The sequence below is a fragment of the Tamandua tetradactyla genome, chromosome 2, assembly GCF_023851605.1.
Source record: "Tamandua tetradactyla isolate mTamTet1 chromosome 2, mTamTet1.pri, whole genome shotgun sequence".
Lineage (NCBI taxonomy): Eukaryota > Metazoa > Chordata > Mammalia > Pilosa > Myrmecophagidae > Tamandua > Tamandua tetradactyla.
Window position 1 is genome coordinate 151907619 of NC_135328.1, and position 20808 is coordinate 151928426.

The following is a 20808-nucleotide window of genomic DNA, read 5'->3' on the forward strand; positions in this document are numbered from 1 at the left end:
AAAAATAGAGAAATTCCAAAATGAAGGTACTTCAATAAATACTGATCAGATATGTATAGTAACATTGTCAAAAATCATTTGGCCATTGTCTTTGTTTGCCCGATCTGCTATCACAAATACCACACATCACAAACTGGTTTTGTCTTAAGCAATGGTAATTTATTGGCTCATGGTTTTGAGGCTAAGAAAAGTCCAAAAATTCAGGTATTGGCAAGGCTTGCTTTTTCCACAAAGACTGTAGCATTCTGGTGCTGGCTTCAGGCAATTCTTGGGGTTCCTCGGTTTTCCTGTCACATGGTGCTGTCCTCTCCTTTTTCTTCCAGGTTCCTGCTGACTTCTGCTCCTCCCTGTGGCTTTCTTTTTATGAGGCCTCCAATAAACTCTATTCATCTGGCCCCACTTTAACTAAAAATAACATCTTCAAGAGATCCCATTTACAATGTGCTCACACCCTCAGGGATGCAAACTGAGATTAATAGCATATTGACCAGGGTGCTATTTAAGTACTTTTTTCACAGTGCACTCAATGTATCATAGTTTGACCTCACTGTTACTAAACTTTAACTTTTAATGTAAGCACAAATTATTATTGTTGAAAATAAGTAGTTTAAAAATATTTCTTATTCTCTTGTTTTGTGTCCTCAACCGATGTCTTTTATGCATTGTAAACCTGTTTATCTTAGCATTTTTATGATTGTTCAATTATCTGAGGTTATGGGGGGTCGAATTCTGGCATTTGTTGTGTCTGATGACTTACTCATGGTGGATTGCTACTTCATGTGTTTTATAATTTTGGATGGTGAATATATCTCAAAAAGGCTTTATCTGTGGAAATTCAGACTTATATGAATAAAGGGTGATCTCTCCAGAGCAACTGGCCTGAGCCAAGCACCCTATAGATATTATTTGCCTAGGAGCACAATTTTTTAAAAGCTGCTTCATTGAGATATAATTCACACACCATATAATTAACCCATTCATAGTGTACAATTCAATGGTAGTTGTATTTTCACAGAGTTGTGCAAGTATCACCACAATCTAGTTTTGCATATTTTCACCAATGCAAAAAGAAACCCAATACCTATTAGCAAACACTCCCCAACTTCCCCTCTCACCATCCCCTGCGCCTCAGACCTAGGCAACCACTAATTCTGTCTCTATGGATTAGTCTTTTCTGGGCTTCTCAAATAAATGGACTCATACAATATGTGGTCTTTTGTGACTGGCTTCTCTTACTTAGCATCATGTTTGCAAGGTTCATACATGTTGTAGTAAGTATCAGCTCATCATTCTTTTTCATGAATGAATAATTTCCATTGCATGTACATACCACATTTGTTTATCCATTCATCAGCTGATGGACATTTTGATTGTTTCTACTTTTTGGCTATTATAAATAATGTTGCTATGAGCATTTGTGAACAAGTTTTTGCTTGGACATTTGTTTTCCCTTTTCTTGGGTATATACCCAGGAGTAGAATTGCTGAGTCACATTGTACTTCTACATTTAACTTTTTAAAGAACTGCCAAACTGTTTTCTAAAGTGGCTGCACCATTTTGCATTCCACCAGTAGTGTATGAAGGCCATTACTTTTTATGTACATTTCTCAGTAGAGGAGTTTCTGAACCACACAGTTGGTATAAATCCAAGCTCCAAACCTTAGGAATGATAAGATCAAGGTCATATATTCTTAGTGGAAATTTTTTCTATCCAGTGTCAAAGCCAAGATAAACAATGCCTTGTAGTCTTCAACCTGTGGCAGTGGATAGATTCTGTAGAAGTCTAACCCTTGAAAGGAGAAATCTGAAAGTCTTAGATATGTATGTGTGTTGGTGAGGAGGTAAAGGCAGCTTTGCAGTTCCAACATCTCACCTCTCCTGAACACAAAGCTTCACCTCCCGAATCTGGGAAAGCATTTGACCCCAAGCCCCTTCAGATTACTGAAGCTATTAGGTCTTGCTAGTTTAGATGTTCCTTTGAAGAAAAATTTGCTCTTTTTTATTCAGTATTTTTAAAGATGTTTTATAGTGGGACCAAATTGTTAAAATTGATTGTCACCTTATTACTACATGCCTTAGTGCTGAGCAACTGGCTTAAACATACCTTACTTGAGAAGTTCTTCTGAACAGCATACTTCTGCTAGCAAGTGAATTATTCTGAGGCCAGCTCTAGAATGAATGTCATGAATTCCTTTTGGAGGCCCCAGCCACTGGACAATGCCTGGGAAATTTCTAGATGACAGCGAGACATCAGGCTTTTCTCGATGGTCTGCCCACTTTGTGATACACCTTGGTGGGAACTAGCTCCTCCCTGCGAGGCTTTTCCCACACCTGATGCTACCCAGCCAAGGAGCCCATGGCATCCAAGGAAATTTAAGGCACTGACTACCACCACCCTGAAGAGAGCATGGTGGCCTCAACAGCTTTGAAGATGATGGTGACCAAGGCTTATGTGAATGTATCTAAGGATTCCTGACTGGAGCCAGGGAAGAGTTTATCTGGCATTCCAGGCATTTTTAGGATTCCTGCTGTAATACGCTGGCCTAGGGAAACATCTTGCCTAAAATCTACCTGATGTAGAAGAATTCCTTAGTTTTACTGCCAGAAGAATAATCAAGACTTCCAAATTCAGGGGACAGCAACCAGCCACGAACATTTTGAGATTCTGATGGATTTTTAAGTCACATCCTTTGGAGACAGCCATTCTTGAAGAATCAGTATCTGATCTCTGGCACACTTGTAGGTTCAGAGATACCTTTGAACTGATCTTTCAATATTCTTTACACAGTGTGCATTTCTTGGGCTCTACTGATCTTTTTGGCAGGAACGCTCTGCCTGTGTATGGCTGATAGTGTTTATTTGAATGTGCTCCCTTAGTGGCTATGGTATTCTGTAATGCAGACTCCCTCTGCTAGGGCCTTTAATGAGCCCTTATAAATCTCAAAGTAGGTGCCAGCAAAGAGCCTCATCGTGTCTTTTACAGCAAAGAAGTGAGCAATGATTGTAAGAAATCCTCAAGATTGCTGTTTTTAGACCAAGTGGCAATCTCCCACCCCACTCCCCCACTCCCAGGCTGCTGGAACCGCTTGTTTACTATTAAATAAAATAATAATCTTACTTCGAGCCACTTTGGTTCAAACACATCAGCAGCTCCCTTCAGGGCCAGAATACAGCAGAAGTCCTTTAGTCTGACAAGGGGCTCCCTTCACTGCAGCCCTGGCTGATGCCTTGAGCTGTGTTGTGTCTCCCGCTGCTCTCTCACTCTCTCACGCTGACCTGTGGCTCCCTTCACCAGACATGGGGTTTCATGGTGTGGTCATTGCACAGGCTGTCACTTCTGCCTGGAGTACTTTTCCTAACTTTCCTACTTTTCCTCCACCCCCAGCCTCTGTCCCTTTTTTCCATCTTGTCCTCCTGGAACGCCTATGCATTCGTCAAGACCCAGCTCAAGGATTTGCTTTTCTTCAAAACTTCCCAAGGCTAAGCCATCATTGCAGCCAGGTCCTGAGGATCTGACTCTTAATGGACACTTAATAATTGTTCGCTGAATGAACATAAAAAGGTTTATAAACTGATTATTTAGGATGATTGTTGTGCTTATTAAGTTAATGGGTCAACTTGGTTAGGGTATGGAGTCCAGTTGTTTGGTCAAACAAGCACGGGCCTAATTGTTACTGTGAGGGTATTTTAAATCATTAGTCAGTTGATTGCACCTATGGCTGATTACATCCACACAACAACCAAGACTACCTTCAGCAGTGAGAGAAGTCTTGTCCAATCAGTTGAAGGTCCTAAAAGGGAGAAATGATGACTTTGGACGCCAGAAGAATTTCTATCTGTACTTCAGCCAGCCAACTTCTCCTGGGGAATTTATTAAAACCTTTATCAAAGTTTCCAGCTTGTGGCCTGCCCTACAGAACTCAGATTTGCCCATCCCAACAATCATGTGAGCCAATTCCTATAATAAATCTCACAATATTTACAACACAAACACTCACATACTATCAGTTCTGTTTCCCTGGAGCACTCTGGCTACTACAATTGTATAAACTCTAATACTCCTGAATTAAAAATTCTCATAGCCAGTATTTTAATATAAAGTATAAAACTTCCGTGATTTACTCCAAGCCTATGGCTTTCCCCAAACTGACTGGAACATTCTTTTTTACCATTAATTGTTTAAACCTAAACTGTGTGCTTGGTAAGTTTCCAGCATATCAACCATCTGGATTTACTATGTATATTTCCAGAATCTTGTGAAGATTGTAGAATGTAAAGAGAATATAAGATAGGGTCACCTTCCAATAGTTTCTAATTGAGCTAAATTGAAAAAAACAATGCTGTCTTCTTTATTTCACTGCCTCTAGGAGATTTATAACATACTGTGCTTCTGATGACCCAAGGCTATTTGAAAGCCAATATCTAAGAGAAGCTGGCTTGGATGAGTTTGTACTCTCTCACCAAGGGAGATGAATAGTATTGATAATATAAAATGTTTCGTTTGTAACAGAAGAAGAGGGAGAAAATGAAGACATACAGGTGGTTTCTACTGATATTATTATTTACCTAAATTTATGTTCTAAATGTAGCCAGGTCAATGACAGCAGTCTGGTATTTGAATAAATAACCAAGGAGATCATGGTAGCTTTGTAGCCTTCACAAGAATTGTGATTAATTCACATTTTTCCCAGATAAAGCTACTTTTTCCTCTACTATATATCCCTTTGATATTTCCAGAGCACTTTTATAAGTGTTGTCAATTCACAGTTTTTGACTGTTAGACTGTAAAACATGAGTTCAGAGTCATGTTCATGCTGGTATCTCTAAAAACTGGCACGGTGTTAGGCTTATGCCAGATATTCAATAAATAGTTGTTGAATAAGTTGGAAAAAAATGATCATGCCTCAAGATGATTCCCATAAAAAACCCTATAAGCTCATCCGAGCTTGGGTAAAGCTCAGGAGAACACAACATCAGGTCAGAGCCTTCCAGTTTCTTTCTTTTGTGCGGTATTGAGAGCTGCCTATGGGATATGGCCTAATATTTCACTATGACTGCCTGCATCTCCCCCACATCCTGAGCTTTTGTGCTTGGTGTGGCCTACGATCTCTATAGCTTTTCCATACCTACCCATTGCACTCTCAATCTCTTCCGCTTGGAACACTATTCCTCCTTGATTCTCATGCTTATCTTCAAAACTCCTCTTTCCCTCAGCTGAATTAGTTATGCCTGGGCATGCCTGGTAAGTTTCAGTACTGTAGTAATTAGTTCTAACAGCTGCACTATTTGCTTATTCATCTCTCACCCCCATTAGACTGCAAGCCCATGTATAGAAGGAAGCATGATCTGTTTATATTTATTTGTACTTAGGATATAGAGGGAGGTGGAGTATTATTTGTGGATGGATGGATGGATGGCTAGATGGATGAATGAATAGATGAATGAATGCTTCAGAGGGGAAAGTTAAACTATAGAAGTCTCTTTTGTTAAGGTTCTAAAATAGAGGCTGTGCTCATTTGCTTAAAAATAGTAAAAAGGACTTTCATCACCTACTACTGTCTGGTTTCTCATTTTTGTCAACAAAGACGTTGTATGGGGGCAATAGTAGAGTTAGGGAATAGATAGATTTTCAACAGCATCCCTTTATTGAAGCAAAAACTAATTTGAGCCACCACACCCTAAATCACTCTTAAGGACAATGGATGAAATAAAACCATTATATTGAACCACACTGACATCGAACACCCTGGGTTCACATTACTCCTTTTGTAAGTAAAAATTTATCAGTTATTTTCAATAATTGATATTGTGTAGTATGATAATATATATTATATATTAATTTCTCACCTATATGTTTATATATATTCACATCCTATAAAAAGAAAAAACATCTTTTAAATTATTATTATTATTTTTGTATGCTGTATGGCAGGGGTGACATTTCATTCTTTTTCCATCTGAGTATCCCCTTATTGCAGCACCATTGGTTGAATTTTTGTTTGTTTGTTTGCTTGCTTGTGTGTTTAGGAAATGCATGGGCTGAGACTCGAACCCAGGTCTCCCACATGGCAGGTGAGAATTCTACCACTGAACTACCCTTGCACCACCTAAATTATGTTTTTAAAAAGCATGTGATTTTTCTTAACTCCCAGTTTTTGTTTTTTAGGGGGTTTTGTTTTTCCCTAAAGCTTTCTTGTCTTCTTGTTTGTTTGTATTACCAGACCAAATCATGTTCATTAAGAGTTGTAGTCAGTGTGGGAGCCTGGAGACAAGTGAAAAAGAACAGGTTATTACTGTTAAATTACAGTGTATTTCCCTAATACCTATTTGTGAAACAGGTTATTTCACTGAAAATGTTCACAAACTCTATTTTTAAAAAATCCAATGTTTTATACCTTATAGATTTTAAACAACTATTTGTTAAATGAATGATAGACAAAAATAAAGCTAAAGCTGATACTTGAAAATGATGTTGAAGTTTCAATAAGGTCATTTAAAGTTATGGATGGTAATAAGCATTCTTACTGTAAATTACTGCCTGACTACAAAACTCAAAACAGTCAACATAGCTCTGTGAAAGGAACAATATAGGTATAACTGTCACAGCTGGGCACTTTTCTTCTTAATCATTTGGGGGAAGGGGCAAGCAAGAGAATTAACATTTTTTGAATACCTATAGATGCCACACACTAATCCTTAATTCTTACAGCAAAGTATGTTATAGCTAAGGAAACTGAGGTTCAGAGAGGTTTGGAGCCTCACCTCAAACAGAGGGAATGAAACCTGGGCCATCTGGCTCCAAGGCAGTTTCTCCCACAGAGTCCGTTGTGTTTAGGAATACTATTCGTAGTTCTGGTCGCTCACTGGGAGAGTGTACAAAAAGGTTTGAAAATCATTCTGACCAGTTTGCTTCCTGGATCTTTACCAACCAAAGGATCTAAGTGAGGTCACTCTGTAAACTGCCCAGTCTGCATAGCAATGAGCACAGCAGAATCCAAACCCTTTTTCAAAACTTTGTTCTGCAGGTTTAATATGGCCTCCTGCTCAGGGGAGAGTATAGAGTGCTAAAACCCCAGCACCGTTCTTTTCCCTCTCTAGTTATAATCCTTTTCTAAGCTAACAGCAGGGCAAACATCTTCCTTCTAACACTTGCTGACCAATCTCAACTCCTTTTCTGCCAGCCTAAGGCTGACTTTTCGAGTAGGTAATACGAGAAAAGAAGAAATTGCAGAGCTCAGTGGCTAAGGGTGCAAAGGTTGGAGTCAGACAATCTTGGATAGAATCCTGGCACTGCCAACATAGTGGTGTGTTACTTCAGTAAAGTTATTCACCTGCTCTGGGCCTTAGTTTCCCTTTCTGTGAAATGGGTATAATGATGGTAACTAAACCGTGGGGATTTTCTGAGGATTAAAAGAAACAATACCATTAAGCACTTACAATGCCTGGCACACTGAAAATGCTTAATGGTAATTCTTATTGATGTTGTTCAGATCCAACAGTTACTCAATTATGTTCCTCCAACATCCAACTACAATAATCTTTAAGGCTGTGAACTTAGGACATCACAGAGCTTTTTGTGTTTTGCAATCAAAGGTGGACTTTCTAAGGAGGAAACAGGACCTCTTTTCAAGCCAAATTCCCATCTATTAGGGAGCCATGGCTTCAAACTCTTCTTTTATCTTTTTATGAATGATAAGGATTTTTGGTGAGTCACACTTGGTAACTATTCGGTCACTTTTACCAAAGAAGTCTGTCACGAAATGAAATTCAAGATCCTTAAGACAGAGAAGTGATGCGGCCTGACTGATAAACGGCCAGAATCCAGGAAAGGACGATGGGGCTCTGATCGCAATATAGGAATACGTTAGAAATGAGACCCGTTTCCAATATTTAAAGGATGTTTTTGTTTTGCTTTGCTTTGTTTTGTTTTCTGGCTTCAGGGAAGAGTTAGTTGGTGACAGCACCAAGGGAAATGAGGATAGACCCCTAGCAACTGGGATGGCCGTGGTGAGCTGGTTGGGCAAAGGGGGTAACAGGAAGACGGGTCTGCATAGGTCGGTGGACAAGCTTCAAGACAGCAGGTGATTCTCGAGCAGTTTCTGGCAGGTTTATGCTTTCTGCTTCCGCCAACGTGGTGCGTAAAAAGTATAATGCCTTCTGGCAACTCCCTCCAAGAAAAGTGAGGTTGTTTGGTTTTTAAAAAGACACTCTGGGCACGCAGGTTCTTTTAATAAAACATAACCCAACCAACAGGTTACTGAGTAGGCTTAGGGCCCCGAGAACACCGTGGGGGAGGCCCAGGCCCTGGTGGATCTCAGCCCTGAGGCTCCCAGCCTGCCCCATATCAACTTGTCCCCTGGGAACTCCCGGCCCCTGGAGGGTTGCGGTCCCGAGCTGCGTCTCTTCGCGGCCGGAAACTCCCCTCCCCAGACTCCCCCGCGGCTCGCGCGCGCCTGCCGTCACTCACCGTTGGCCAATCAGAGGGCGTGCCCAAAATAGCGCCATATAAATGCCAACGACGGGCGCGGCAGGCTCAGTCCCGCGGCGGAGAGGCGTGGACTGCGCGGCCGTAGAAGAGGTAGTGTGCGCCCTAGCCACCTGCGGGGGGCGGGGCCTCCCGCCGCGCACCTGTTTCCGCCTGACGTGGGCGGGGCTTGCCCTAGGCTCTGGCCGTCGCTAAGAGGTCAGTGTTGGTGCTCGCTGAGGAGGTCACTAGTCGCTTCTCCAAAATACGCTCATAACATTGAGTTTCTATGTGAGTCACGCGGCCGCGGTTGGTCCGCAGTTAAATATAACTCATCCGCTTCAGTGGTTTCCTCTTTGGAAAGAAGCTCATTCCGCAGCCAGCGGGCTTGCATAATCAGAAAGTCGACCGCAATGAAGTTTCCAGTAGTGACTCCTTGTCCCGCAAGAATAAATATTTATTGAGTCGGTGCTAAGCTCCTGAAGAAGTTTAATAGTAAATAAAGGAGTCTCTATTCCCTGCGGACAGACTCACAGTTTTGGGTGGGAGACAGGCAGGGCCGGTGCCTTAGAAAAGCAGTGTATTATAGACAACCTTCTCAAAAACTCCGAGTGCCTTGGGGTCCCAGGAGGAAGAGTTCACTTAACCTTTGGCGAGATCAAAGATTTCAAGAAGGAGGTAACTGTTGGGCTAGTAGGTGGACAAACGAAGGCTTCGGCGTAGTGCATACCAGTGTTCAGGCCACTTATCTACTCTGTGAAAACGAACACCCCAAACTTCGGAGTTTCTCCATTTTTACAGTGAGATAAAATTACATGCCTGATAGCATACTTTTGAGAGGCACCCTCACACAACACACTCTGCAATCATATTCATTTCTCCCTCCCTCTATTTTCCCTCTCTTTTTTCTTCCTTGCTTTCCTTCCCTCCTTTATACTCTTTTCTTCTCTCCATTTCTTTCGTCTTTCCCTTTCTCCGCTCCCCTCCCCTCCCACATACAAGTCCTTTGTTAAATATGTGATTTGCAAATATTTTCTCCCAGTCTATTTTCAATATTTTAATACTGTCATAAAGCAAAAGCTTTAAGTCCGATTTATTAACCTTTTCTTTTACAGATTTTGCTCTTGGTATCATGTCAAAAAACACTTAGCCTATCAACACGTTACACAGATTTCCTTCACTAAAAGTTTTATGTTTCACATTTACATTTGATATATATATTTTATTTCAGCAGTTGAAAGTTTACAGAAAAATCATGCAGAAAGTACAGAGTGACCATATACCCCTGTCCACCCAATGCACACTATTTTCCTTATTATTAACATTTTCCATTAGAGTGGTAATTTTCTTACAATTGATTAAAACAATTTTATTATAATTATACTAGTCTGTAGTTTACATTAGGGTTTAGTATTTGAGTTGTAGAGTTCTCTGGTACCCATTTTGAGCTAATTTTTTGTAAGGTGTGAGTGAAGTAGGTTGAGGTTTATTTTTGACACGTGGATGTCCAAATACTCCAACATCATTTGTTGAAAAGATTATCCTCCCCCCTTGAGTTAACTTTGCACCTTTGTGAAAAATCACTTGGCCAAGCGATATCATCAACATGGCAAGGTAAGACCTTCCCAGGAAAAGTCTGCCCTTAGAATCCACCAATAAAAGGACAAATCCCACTTGCTTGGAACTTTGGAGTATGAAATAGATCAGAGAAGGACTTCACAAACGCTGAATTGAAGAAAAAGAAAAACAAACATCAAAATCAGGGAGGAGATTTACATTCCAGACTGGCCCCTCAGACCCATTCCCCATGCAGCTAGATGCAGAGTCCCAGAAGGACCCAAGTGGCTCCTGCCACAGCTGCAGACCATAGAGCCACTGGCTGCAGCAAGTTAGAATCCCACACATATCCAGGCATAGGGACTCAAGTCTGCAGAGACACAGGCAAAACAGAAGTGACTGAGGACTGCCACGTTAAAAAGTGCCCAGAGGTCATAAAGAGATCATGGCAGAACTGTTGGCAAGAATTGCACACACTCAGTCCTGTCTTTGTTTGCTGGACCACCTAAATGCAAAATGAACCTTTACAGATTGACCCCATCAACCTTCCCAGGGCAGAACACCATAATAGGGAAGAAACTGAACACAGAAAAGCCTCATAGAAAATAAATAAATAAATAAATAGATAGATAGATAGATAGATAGATAGATAGATGATAGATAGATAGATAGATAGATAGATAGATAGATAGATAGATAGATAGTAGGGGATTGAATTGCTTAAGACCAGAACTGAAAATATGATGGAATGGGGCACTGAGTGAAGAAGAGATTTGAAACAAATCATAGACGCTGGAGAGGAAATTCTGCACAAAACAAAACAGGACAAGATTGTTCCCGGAGAAGGAACAGAGAAAACGAAGATGTCTCCTGGAGATGAAACAGTTGTACACAAAAGGACAATCTTAAAAATTGTACCACATTCAGGACAAGAATCAGGTACAAAAGAGCTGAGAATTCTTGCCTGCCATACAAGAGACCTGGGTTTGATTCCCAGTACCTGCCCATGCGAATGAAAAAAAAAAAAAAGAGCTGAGAAAACCTGAACAATTAAGTAAGGGCTACTCTAAAGGTACAGAATAAGGTAAAACCATCTCAAAGAAGAGCCTTAACAATAACAAAGCGACAATAACACCCTAGGGAAGACGGAGAAACAGTCAAGTAAACACATCAAAATAATCAGATGTCCAGACATCAGCAAAAAATTAAGAGCCATACTGAGAAACAGGAAAATAAAACTTAGTCAAGAGAACAAATGAAAACTTCAGAGATGTAGAATTTGGAACTAATCAAGGAAGTTCAAATAGATCTCCTTAGTCAATTCAAGAAGATCCAGGAAAATATGGATAGAAATAGACTGATGGTAAATAAACAGTAATTATGGGGATGGAAGATACAATGATAGAGATTAAAACTACACTAGAGGCATATACCAGCTGATATGAACAGGCAGAAGAAAGAATCAACAAACTGGAAGTCAAGACAATAAAAATCATACAGTCAGTGCCAATTTCCAATCAGAAGCCATGGAATTGAGAAGGCAGTGGTGAGATATATTTTAGGTTCTGAAAGAGAAAAACTGCCAGTCAAAAATTCTTCATCTGAGAAAACTGTCCTCCAAATATAATGGAGAATTTTAAATATTCATAGATAGCCAGAAACTGAGGGAGTTTGCCAACAAAAGTCCTGCCCTACAAGATTGCTAAATGGAGTTCTGCAGGTTTAAAGGAAGAGACAGGAGAGAGTGGCTTGGAGTAGTGTGGAGAAGTGAAGATCCTCAAAAAAGCTAACTAAAAACGTAAATGCAAAACCTAATAGTACTCTGTCTTCAATATATAATTCTGCTGTTTAATTCCATAAGAATCAGGATAGAATTAAACAAGAAAAAGTCATATTTTCTGATAATGAACATGCAAAATATAAAAAGGTAATGAGGGTAATTCAGTGGTAGAATGCTCGCCTTTCATGTGAGAGAACTGGGTTTGGTTTCTGGACCATGCAACCCCCCCCCCCAAAAGCTAATTAGGGAAAAAACAACAAAAAAAGGGGAAATGGGAGAGATATGTGAGCAGACAGCATGTATGATGTATACTATTGAAATTAATTTGGTATCTTTTCACACTGGTAGGTTATTGATGTAGCTATTGTAAAACAAAACCCAGGGAAACCATAAAGTATTTTTTTTTAAATACAGGAAAAAAATGAGAAAGGGATCAGTCAGATATATCATAAAAGACTACCTATACAGAAAAATGGGTTGCAATAAAGGATGAGAGAGAAAAAATTTATATATGTATATATATATATCAAAGGATAAAGAAGAAAAAGAAACAACCAAAGGATAAAATGGCTGAAGTAACTACTGCCTTTACAGTAATAGCACTGAATGTTAATGGATTAAATTTCCCCAATCAAAAGACACAGGTTGGCAGAATAGATAGAAAAGCATGCTCCACCTATATGTTGCCTACAGAGACTCACTTTAGGACACAAATAGGTTGAAAGTGAAAGGATGGAAAAAGATAATCCATGTAAACAGTAACCAAAAAAGTACCTATACTAATATCAGACAAAGTAAGACTTTAAATCAAAAGCTGCTACAAGAGACAAAGAAGAACACTATATATAATAAAGGGGTCAGTCTGCCAAGAAGAAATAACAATCATAACTGTTATGCACCTAATGACAGTGCCCCAAATACCTGAGGCAAACACTGGCAAAACTGAAGGGAGATCCCCCCTATGTGGAACATAACATCCAGGGGTGAAAATCTCCCTGGCAGAGTGGGAGATGACTCCCCAGGATGAGCCTGGCCCTGGCTCCATGAGATCAACAATGCCATGCTGACCAAAATAGGGGAAAGAAGTGTAGCAAATAAGGTATCAGTGGCTAAGAGAGTTCAAATAAAGTCGAGAGGCTACTCTGGAGGTCACTCTTATGCAAGCTTCTGTTAGACATTGCTGTCTACCATAACTTGCAACCCCCCAACCAAAACCATTCCAGCCAATCCTGAAGAACGCCTAGGGCAATATATAAGATTCTACAAAGGTTCCATGCACTAGAGTAATTTTCCAGAAACCTACAACCTCCAGATAGGTCCCTGGACTAGATAAGTCCTGAAGTGCAAAGGGACCAGCCCTTCCAGAACATCAACTTGTTCCATCCCCTTATCTGATATTACTGACAGCCCCTTCCTAATATGAAAAAGTTAGAACGGGCATTGCCCTATGTGCTGGCTTGAAAGGATGTATGGACCCTAGAAAAGCCATGTTTTAATCAAAATCCCATTTCATAAAGGCAGAATAATCCCTATTAAATACTGTATGTTTGAAACTGTAATTAGATCATCTCCCTGGAGATGTGATTTAATCAAGAGTAGTTGTTAAACTGGATTAGGTGATGACATGTCTCCACCCATTTGGGTGGGGCTTGATTGATTTCTGAAGTCCTATAAAAGAGGACACATTTTAGAGAAGGAGGAGATTCGGAGAGAGCAGAGAACACTGCAGCACCACAAAGCAGAGAGTCCACGAGGCAGTGACCTTTGGAGATGAAGAAGGAAAACGCCTCCCAGGATGCTTCATGAAACCAGAAGCCAGGAGAGAAGAAGTTAGCAGATGATGCCGTGTTCATGTGTCCTTCCAGATGAGAGGGAAACTCTGACTGTGCTCACGATGTGCCCTTCCACTTAACAGAGAAACCCTGAACTTATCGGCCTTCTTGAACCAAGGTATCTTTCCCTGGATGCCTTAGATTGGACATTTCTATAGACTTGCTTTAATTGAGAGATTTTCTTGGCCTTAGAACTGTAAACTGGCAACTTATTAAATCCTCCTTTTTAAAAGTCATTTCATTTCTGGTATATTGCATTCCAGCAGCTAACAAACTAGAACACCCAAATACCCCTAAAGAGTGGGAAAAAGATCATAGGTGATGATGGAGTTATTACAGAGAAGGTAGGGTTTAACAAATGAGTATTAGTGCTGAATCATCATAATATTGATATTTCTTTTAGTTTCCAGTGTCTTGGAGCAGCTAGAGGTTAAAACCTAAAATCATGAAATTGTAACACATACCAAACTCTGAAATCTGTTCTACAACTAATTGTTGTGATGTGCTTTGAAATTTATTGCTTTCTTGTTTACGTTATTTTTCACACACACACACAAATTTCTTCTAGCCTCTAGTATTTTGGAGCAGCTAGAAGGAAAAACCCAAAATAGTGGAATAATAACCCATAAAAAACTCTGAAATCTGTTCTGTAACAACTTGAAGTGTACTGAAAACGATTGCTTTTTCTTTTTTTTTTTTGTATATGGTATATTTAACAATAAAAAATGTTTTAAAAAGGTGAAAAAATTGAAGGGAGAAATAAACACCTCTACAGTAATATTTGAAGACTGCAATACACTGCTGTCATCAATAGAGAGGACTCTAGACAGGATCAAAAAGGAAAAGAGAGCTTGAAAAATTTGATAAATTAATTGGACCTTACAGACATATCCAGAACATGGCACCCACAAACAGCAGAATATACATTTTTCTCAAGTGCACATGGATTATTTTCCAGGATAAGCCATAAAACAAGTCTCACTACATTTTAAAAATATTGAAATTATATAAAGCATCTTCTCTGACACAATGAAATGAAGCTGGAAATCTACAACAGGCAAAGAACTGGAAAATCCATAAATATATGGAAGTTAAGTATATATTTAAACAGTGAATAAAAAGAAATTATAGGATCTCTAAATGTTGGGTTAATTTCTTTTTTTCCGTTAATTGAAAAAAAAAAAAAAGAGAAGGGATAATTGGAGATGAAGGGATACAGACTGTACAACGGGACTGGATATAAAAACTCAGAAATGGACAGCACAATACTACCCAATTGTAATGCAATTATGTTAAAACACTGAATGAAGCTGCATGTGAGGTATAGGTTTTTTGTTTTTGTTTTTTTTGTTTTTTTTCTTTCTATTATTGTTTTAATTCTTATTCTGTTGTCTTTTTATTTCTTTTTCTAAATCGATGCAAATGTACTAAGAAATGATGAATATGCAACTATGTGATGTTATTAAGAATTACTGATTGTACATGTAGATTGGAATGATTTCTAATTGTTTTGTTAATTCTTTTTTTAATTAATAAAAAAAAAAAAAGAAATTATAGGGTGAATCAGTAAATATCCTGAGATGGATGAAAATGAGAACATAACACATTAAAACTTCTGGGATACAGTGAAGACAGTGCTGAGAGAGAATTTTATAGCACTAAAGGCTGAGAAAGAATGAAAGAGAGAGGGGGTGGCAGGGAGGAAGGAAGGAAGGAGCTAAAACCAAAGACCTAACTTCACACCTGGAGGAACTAGAAAAGGAACAGCAAACTCAACCAAATACCAACAGAAGGAAAGAAGATTAATATATACATAAATTAAATAGAGAATTACAAAAACAGAGCATTAACAAAATGAGATCAGTAAAATTGATGCAGCTTTAGCTAGACTAACAAAGAAAAAAGAGAATTAGCAAATAAATAAAAGCAGCAATGAGAAGGGGGCATTATTACTGACTCCACAAAAATGAAAAAGATCAAAAGAGGATACTATAAAAAATAAACTATGTAGAAACAAATTAGACAACCTAGATGAAACCAAGAAAATCCCAGGATCAGATGGCTTCACAAGTGAATTCTACCTAAGATTCCAAGTGAATTAATACTAATTCAGCTCAAACTCTTCCAAAAACTTGAAGAGGAGGGGACACTACCCTAACATTCTGTGGGCCCAAATCACCCTTATACCAAAGCCCGGTGAAGGTACTGTAAGAAAAGAAAATTGCAGACCAATTTCTCTTATGAATATACATTAAAAATCTTCAACAAAATGCTAGTAAATTGAACCCAACAGCACATTAAAATAATTATATATGATGATCACATCAAACTTATCCAAGCTATGCATTAATTGAAAATCATTAATGGAATACAACACGTTAACAAAGTGAATGAAAAAAAAGCACATGACCATTTCAATTCATGCAGAAAAGGCATGTGTGCTGTTTTGAATTGGTTATGTACCCCAGAAAAGACCATGTTCTCTTAATCCATCCCTGTGGGGGCAGACCTATTGTTGGGTGGGAACTTTTGATTAGGTTGTTCCCATGGAGAATTAAGCCCATTCTTAATCCCCCTTGCTGGGGTCTTTTATGAGAAGATAAAAGTCAGAAACACTGGGAGAGAGGGCTTACAGGGAAAATGCCCTGGGAGAAGTAAGAAGGACCCATATGAGCTGAGACAGTCATTTTAAAACTAGAATCCAGGAGAGAAGGACCAGCAAACATCACCATGCGCCTTCCTATGTGAAAGAGGAACCCCAGATGCTAGCAGCCTTTCTTCAGAGGTTTAGTCCTCTTGATGTCTTAATTTAGACATTATCATGGCCCTAGAAGTATAAATTTGTAGACTGTTAAATGCCTGTTGAGAAAACCAACCTATTACTGATATACTGCATTCCAGCAGCTTGCGTAAACTGAAACAGCATGTGACAAAAACAACTATCCTTTTATCTATCTATCTATTTATTTATTTATTTATTTTTGAGTGCTTGGGTGGGGAATTGAACCTGGGTCTACCATTTGACAAGTGAGCATCCTGCCGCTGAATCATTCATGCACCCTCACTATCCTTTATTGATAAAAACACTTTGAAAGACAGAATTTAGAAGGAAAATTCCCCAGCTTGGTAATGGCATATATGGAAAAAAAAACCATGCTAACATCATAATGGTGAAAGACTGAAAGCTTTCCCCTCTAAGATCTGGGAGAAGAGAAGGATGCCTGCTGTCACCACTGTTATTCAACATTGTACTGGAAATTCTAGCCAGATCGATTAGGAAAGAAGAAGAAATAAAAGTAATTCAAATTGGAAAGGAAGAAGTAAAACTTTCACTATTTGCAGATTATATCATCACATATATGAAAAGTCTGAAAAAATCTACAGCAAATAAATGAATTCAGCCAAGTGGTTGGGTACAAGCTCAACATGCAAAAATCAGTAGTGCTTTTATACACTAGTAATGAGCAATCTGCAGAGGAAATTAAGAAAAAAGTTCCATTTACAATATCAACTGAAAGAATAAATTATCTAGGAATAAATTTAACCAAGGATATAATGGACTTATACACAGAAAATTACAAAGTTTTGCTAAAAGGAATTAAAGAAGATGTAAACAAATGGAGGAACTTTCCATGCTCTTTGCTTGGAAGACTAAATATGTCAATTTTACTCAAAATGATTTACAGAGTCAATATGCAGTCCCAATCAATATTCTATCAGCCTAGTTTGTGGAAATGGAAAAACCTTATCCAAAGTATTTGGAATGGTAAGGGCTCCAAATAGCCAAAATCATCTTGAAAAAGAACGAAGCTGGAGTACTCACATCTCCTGACTTTAAAGCTAATTACAAAGCCACAGTGGTCAAAACAGCATGGTACTGTCAGAAGGATAGCGATATAAACTAATGGAATTGAATTGAGAATTCAGAAATAGACCCTCACATCTATGGCTAATTGATTTTTGACAAGGCTGTTAAGTCCTCTCAATTGGGAGAGAATAGTGCTAGGAAAACTGGATATACACAAGCAAAAGAATGAAGGAGGACCACTGTCTCACATCATGTACAAAAACTAACTCAAAAAGGATCAAAGACTTAAATATAAGAGCTAGGACTATAAAACTCTTAGAAGAAAATGTAGAAGAAGCATCTTCAGGATCTTGTGGTAGGCAATGTGTTCTTAGACTTTATATCCAAAGCACAAGTAACAAAAGAAAAACCTCATCAAAATTAAAATTCTAGTTCATCTAGTTTCTTGTTTTGCCAAGAAAGTGAAAAAACAACCTATATAATGGGAGAAAATATTTGGAAATCACATATCTGCTAAAGGTTTAATATCCAGAATATATAAATAAATCCTTCAGCTCAACAACAAAAAGAAAAACAACCCAAATAAAAAGTAGAAAAAAAGGATTGAATGGACTTTTTTCTACAGAAAATATAACAAATGGCCAAAAAAGCACACGAAAATATGTTCAACATTGTTAGCCATTAAACAAATGCAAACAAAACCACAATGAGATTCCATTTCACAACCATTAGCATGGCTACTATTTAAAAAAATAATAAAACACAGAAAAGTACAAGTGTTGGAGAGGATGTAGAGAAATAGGAACATTCATTCATTGCTGGTGGGAAAATAAAATGGTAAAGCCCCTGTGGAAGACAGTTTGATGGTTCCTCAGAAAATTAAGCACAGAATTGTCATATGACTTGGTAATCCCACTACTAGGTATGAAGCCAAAAGAATTAAAAGCAGGGACTTGTACACCGAATTTGCACTGATGTTCATAGTGGCAGAATCAGCAGGAGATATCTGTAGGTATAAAATTTATAAAAGTGTCTCAGATAACTGTGGGAATGTAGAACCTAAGGTCTGTAGGGCAGGCCACAAGCTGGCAACTCTAATGATGGTCCTCAACAAACTCTCAGGAGAGGCTGGCTGGACAGCCATGGGAATGGAAGAGCCCAAAATCTGTAGGGCAGGCTGTGAAGCTGGCAACTCTGATGAAGGGTCTGGACAAACTCCACAGGAGAGGCTGGCTGGCTGAAGCAGGAAGAGTGATTGTCTCTTCTCAATCCTCCTTAAAACCCTTCTGGTGCTTACATTACATGTCACTCATTGCAAAAGACACTCCCCTTAACTGATTACAAATGCAGTCAGCTGTGGATGCAGCCAACATGATCATGATTTAAGTCCCTGAAATGTCCTCATAGAAACAGACAGGCCAGGGCTTACCTGATGAGACAACTGGGCACCACCACCTGGCCAAGTTGACACATGAACCTGACATGACAACATATAATGGAATATTATTCAGCATTAAAGAGGAATGAAGTTTTGATTCATGTGACAACATGCATGAAACTTGAGAACAGTCTGCTGAGTGAAATAAGCCAGGCACTAAAAGACAAATATTGTATGGTCTCACTGGCATGAAATAATTAGAATAAAAAAACTCATAGAGTTAGAATCTAAGTATATGTTACCAAGGGCTGGATTGGGGGTAGGTAATGCTTAAATTGTACTGAATTTCTATTTAGATTAATTGTAAAGGTTTGGAAATGAATAGTGGTAATGGTAGCAGAACCTTGTAAATATAATCAGCAGCACTAAATTACATATGTGAATGTGATTAAAAGGGGAGGTTTTAGGTCATATATATGTGACTGAAATAAAAATTAAAGGAAAAACATAGGACTACAACACAGTGAACCCTATTGCAAGTGATGGACTATAGTTAATAATACAATTATAAAAATGTTCTTTGGTTATGAACTATAACACATGTATCATATTATGTGTAAGGTATTAATAATAGAGTGGTATATGGGGGAAAACAGTACACCCCAATGTAAATTATGGACTACAGGTAATACTGCATTAAAATATTCTTTTGTCAATTGTAACAAATGTACCACACTCATGCAAAGTAAATAACAGAAAGGGGACTATATGGGAACTCTGTATTTTCTGCATGATTTTTCTGTAAACTTGCAACTTGTCTAACAAAAAATATTTTAAAAATCAGTTGGCCATGTTTGTGTGGACTTATTTCTGTACCTTTTCTGTTCCTTTGACCTGTGTGTCAAAACTTCATGAACATCACATTGTTTTGAACACTGGCTTTAAAGTAATTCTTAAAGTTCTCCAACTTATTTCTTTTCAAAATTGTTTGGGGTATTCTACTTCTTCGCCTTTCCATGCAAATTTTATGTTTTTCTGTGTCTTAAAAAAGCTTGCTGGGATTTTGATTGGAATTGTGTTAGATCTCTAGGTCAATTTGAAGAGAATTGACATCTTAACTATGTTATGTCTTCCAGTATGTGAACATGTCATTTCTCTCCATTTATTTAGGTTGTCTTTGATTTCTTTCATCAGCATTTTTCAGTATAAATCTAACATTTTTAGATTAATATGTATTATTACGTATTAATGTAATAATATTATACTTAATGTAATTATATTACATTAAGTATAATAATGTATTATACTTATTAAAGTATAATTAATGTATAATTGTACATTAAAGTATAATTAATGTATATAATCTATAATGTATATAATGTATATAATGTATAATGTATATAATGTATATAATGTATAATATATATAATGTAATTATATTACATTAAGTATAATAATGTATTATACTTATTAAAGTATAATTAATGTATAATTATACATTAAAGTATAATTAATGTAATTATATTATACTTAGTATAAATCTAAGTACCTTTTAGAGATAGTGTGTATGTTTTTTTTTAGTTCAGTTTCCAAATACTAATTGCTGTTATCTAAAAAACAGTTGATTTTTGTGTGTTAAGTTTGTACCTTGCAAACTTGCTAAACTCACTTATTAGTTCTAGAAGTTTTTGTGGAATATGTGAGATTTACATAAATAATCATGTTGTCTGTGTATATGGACAGCTTTATCACTTCCTTTCTAAGCTACATGCCTTTTGTTTATTTTTATTGCCTCATTGCTCTGGATAGGGCTTATAGTACAATGTTGACTAGGAGTTGTAAGATGGACATCCTTGCATTCTTCTTGAACTTAGAGGGAAAGAAAGCATTTGGTTGATCATATTCAGTATGTTAGCTATAGGCTTTTTTGTATAATGTGCTTTATCAAGTCAAGGAAGTTCCCTTCTAGTCCTCATTTCTGAGTTTTTT

At 37.9% G+C, this 20808-nt stretch overlaps 1 long non-coding RNA gene across 3 annotated transcripts in view; it reads left to right on the forward strand.

Annotated features, from left to right (window-relative positions):
* LOC143674077 (uncharacterized) overlaps nt 1-20808 on the forward strand; it is a 108928-nt gene that overhangs the window by 45906 nt on the left and 42214 nt on the right. The window contains exon 1 of one of the 3 annotated variants that reach the window (XR_013170850.1): nt 8501-8708. The exons of 1 other annotated variant lie outside the window; for it this stretch is intronic. This is a non-coding gene — a long non-coding RNA (uncharacterized LOC143674077). Of the gene's footprint in view, nt 1-8500; nt 8709-20808 lie in introns of those variants that run through there. One more of the 3 variants, XR_013170851.1, reaches the window with a different exon arrangement.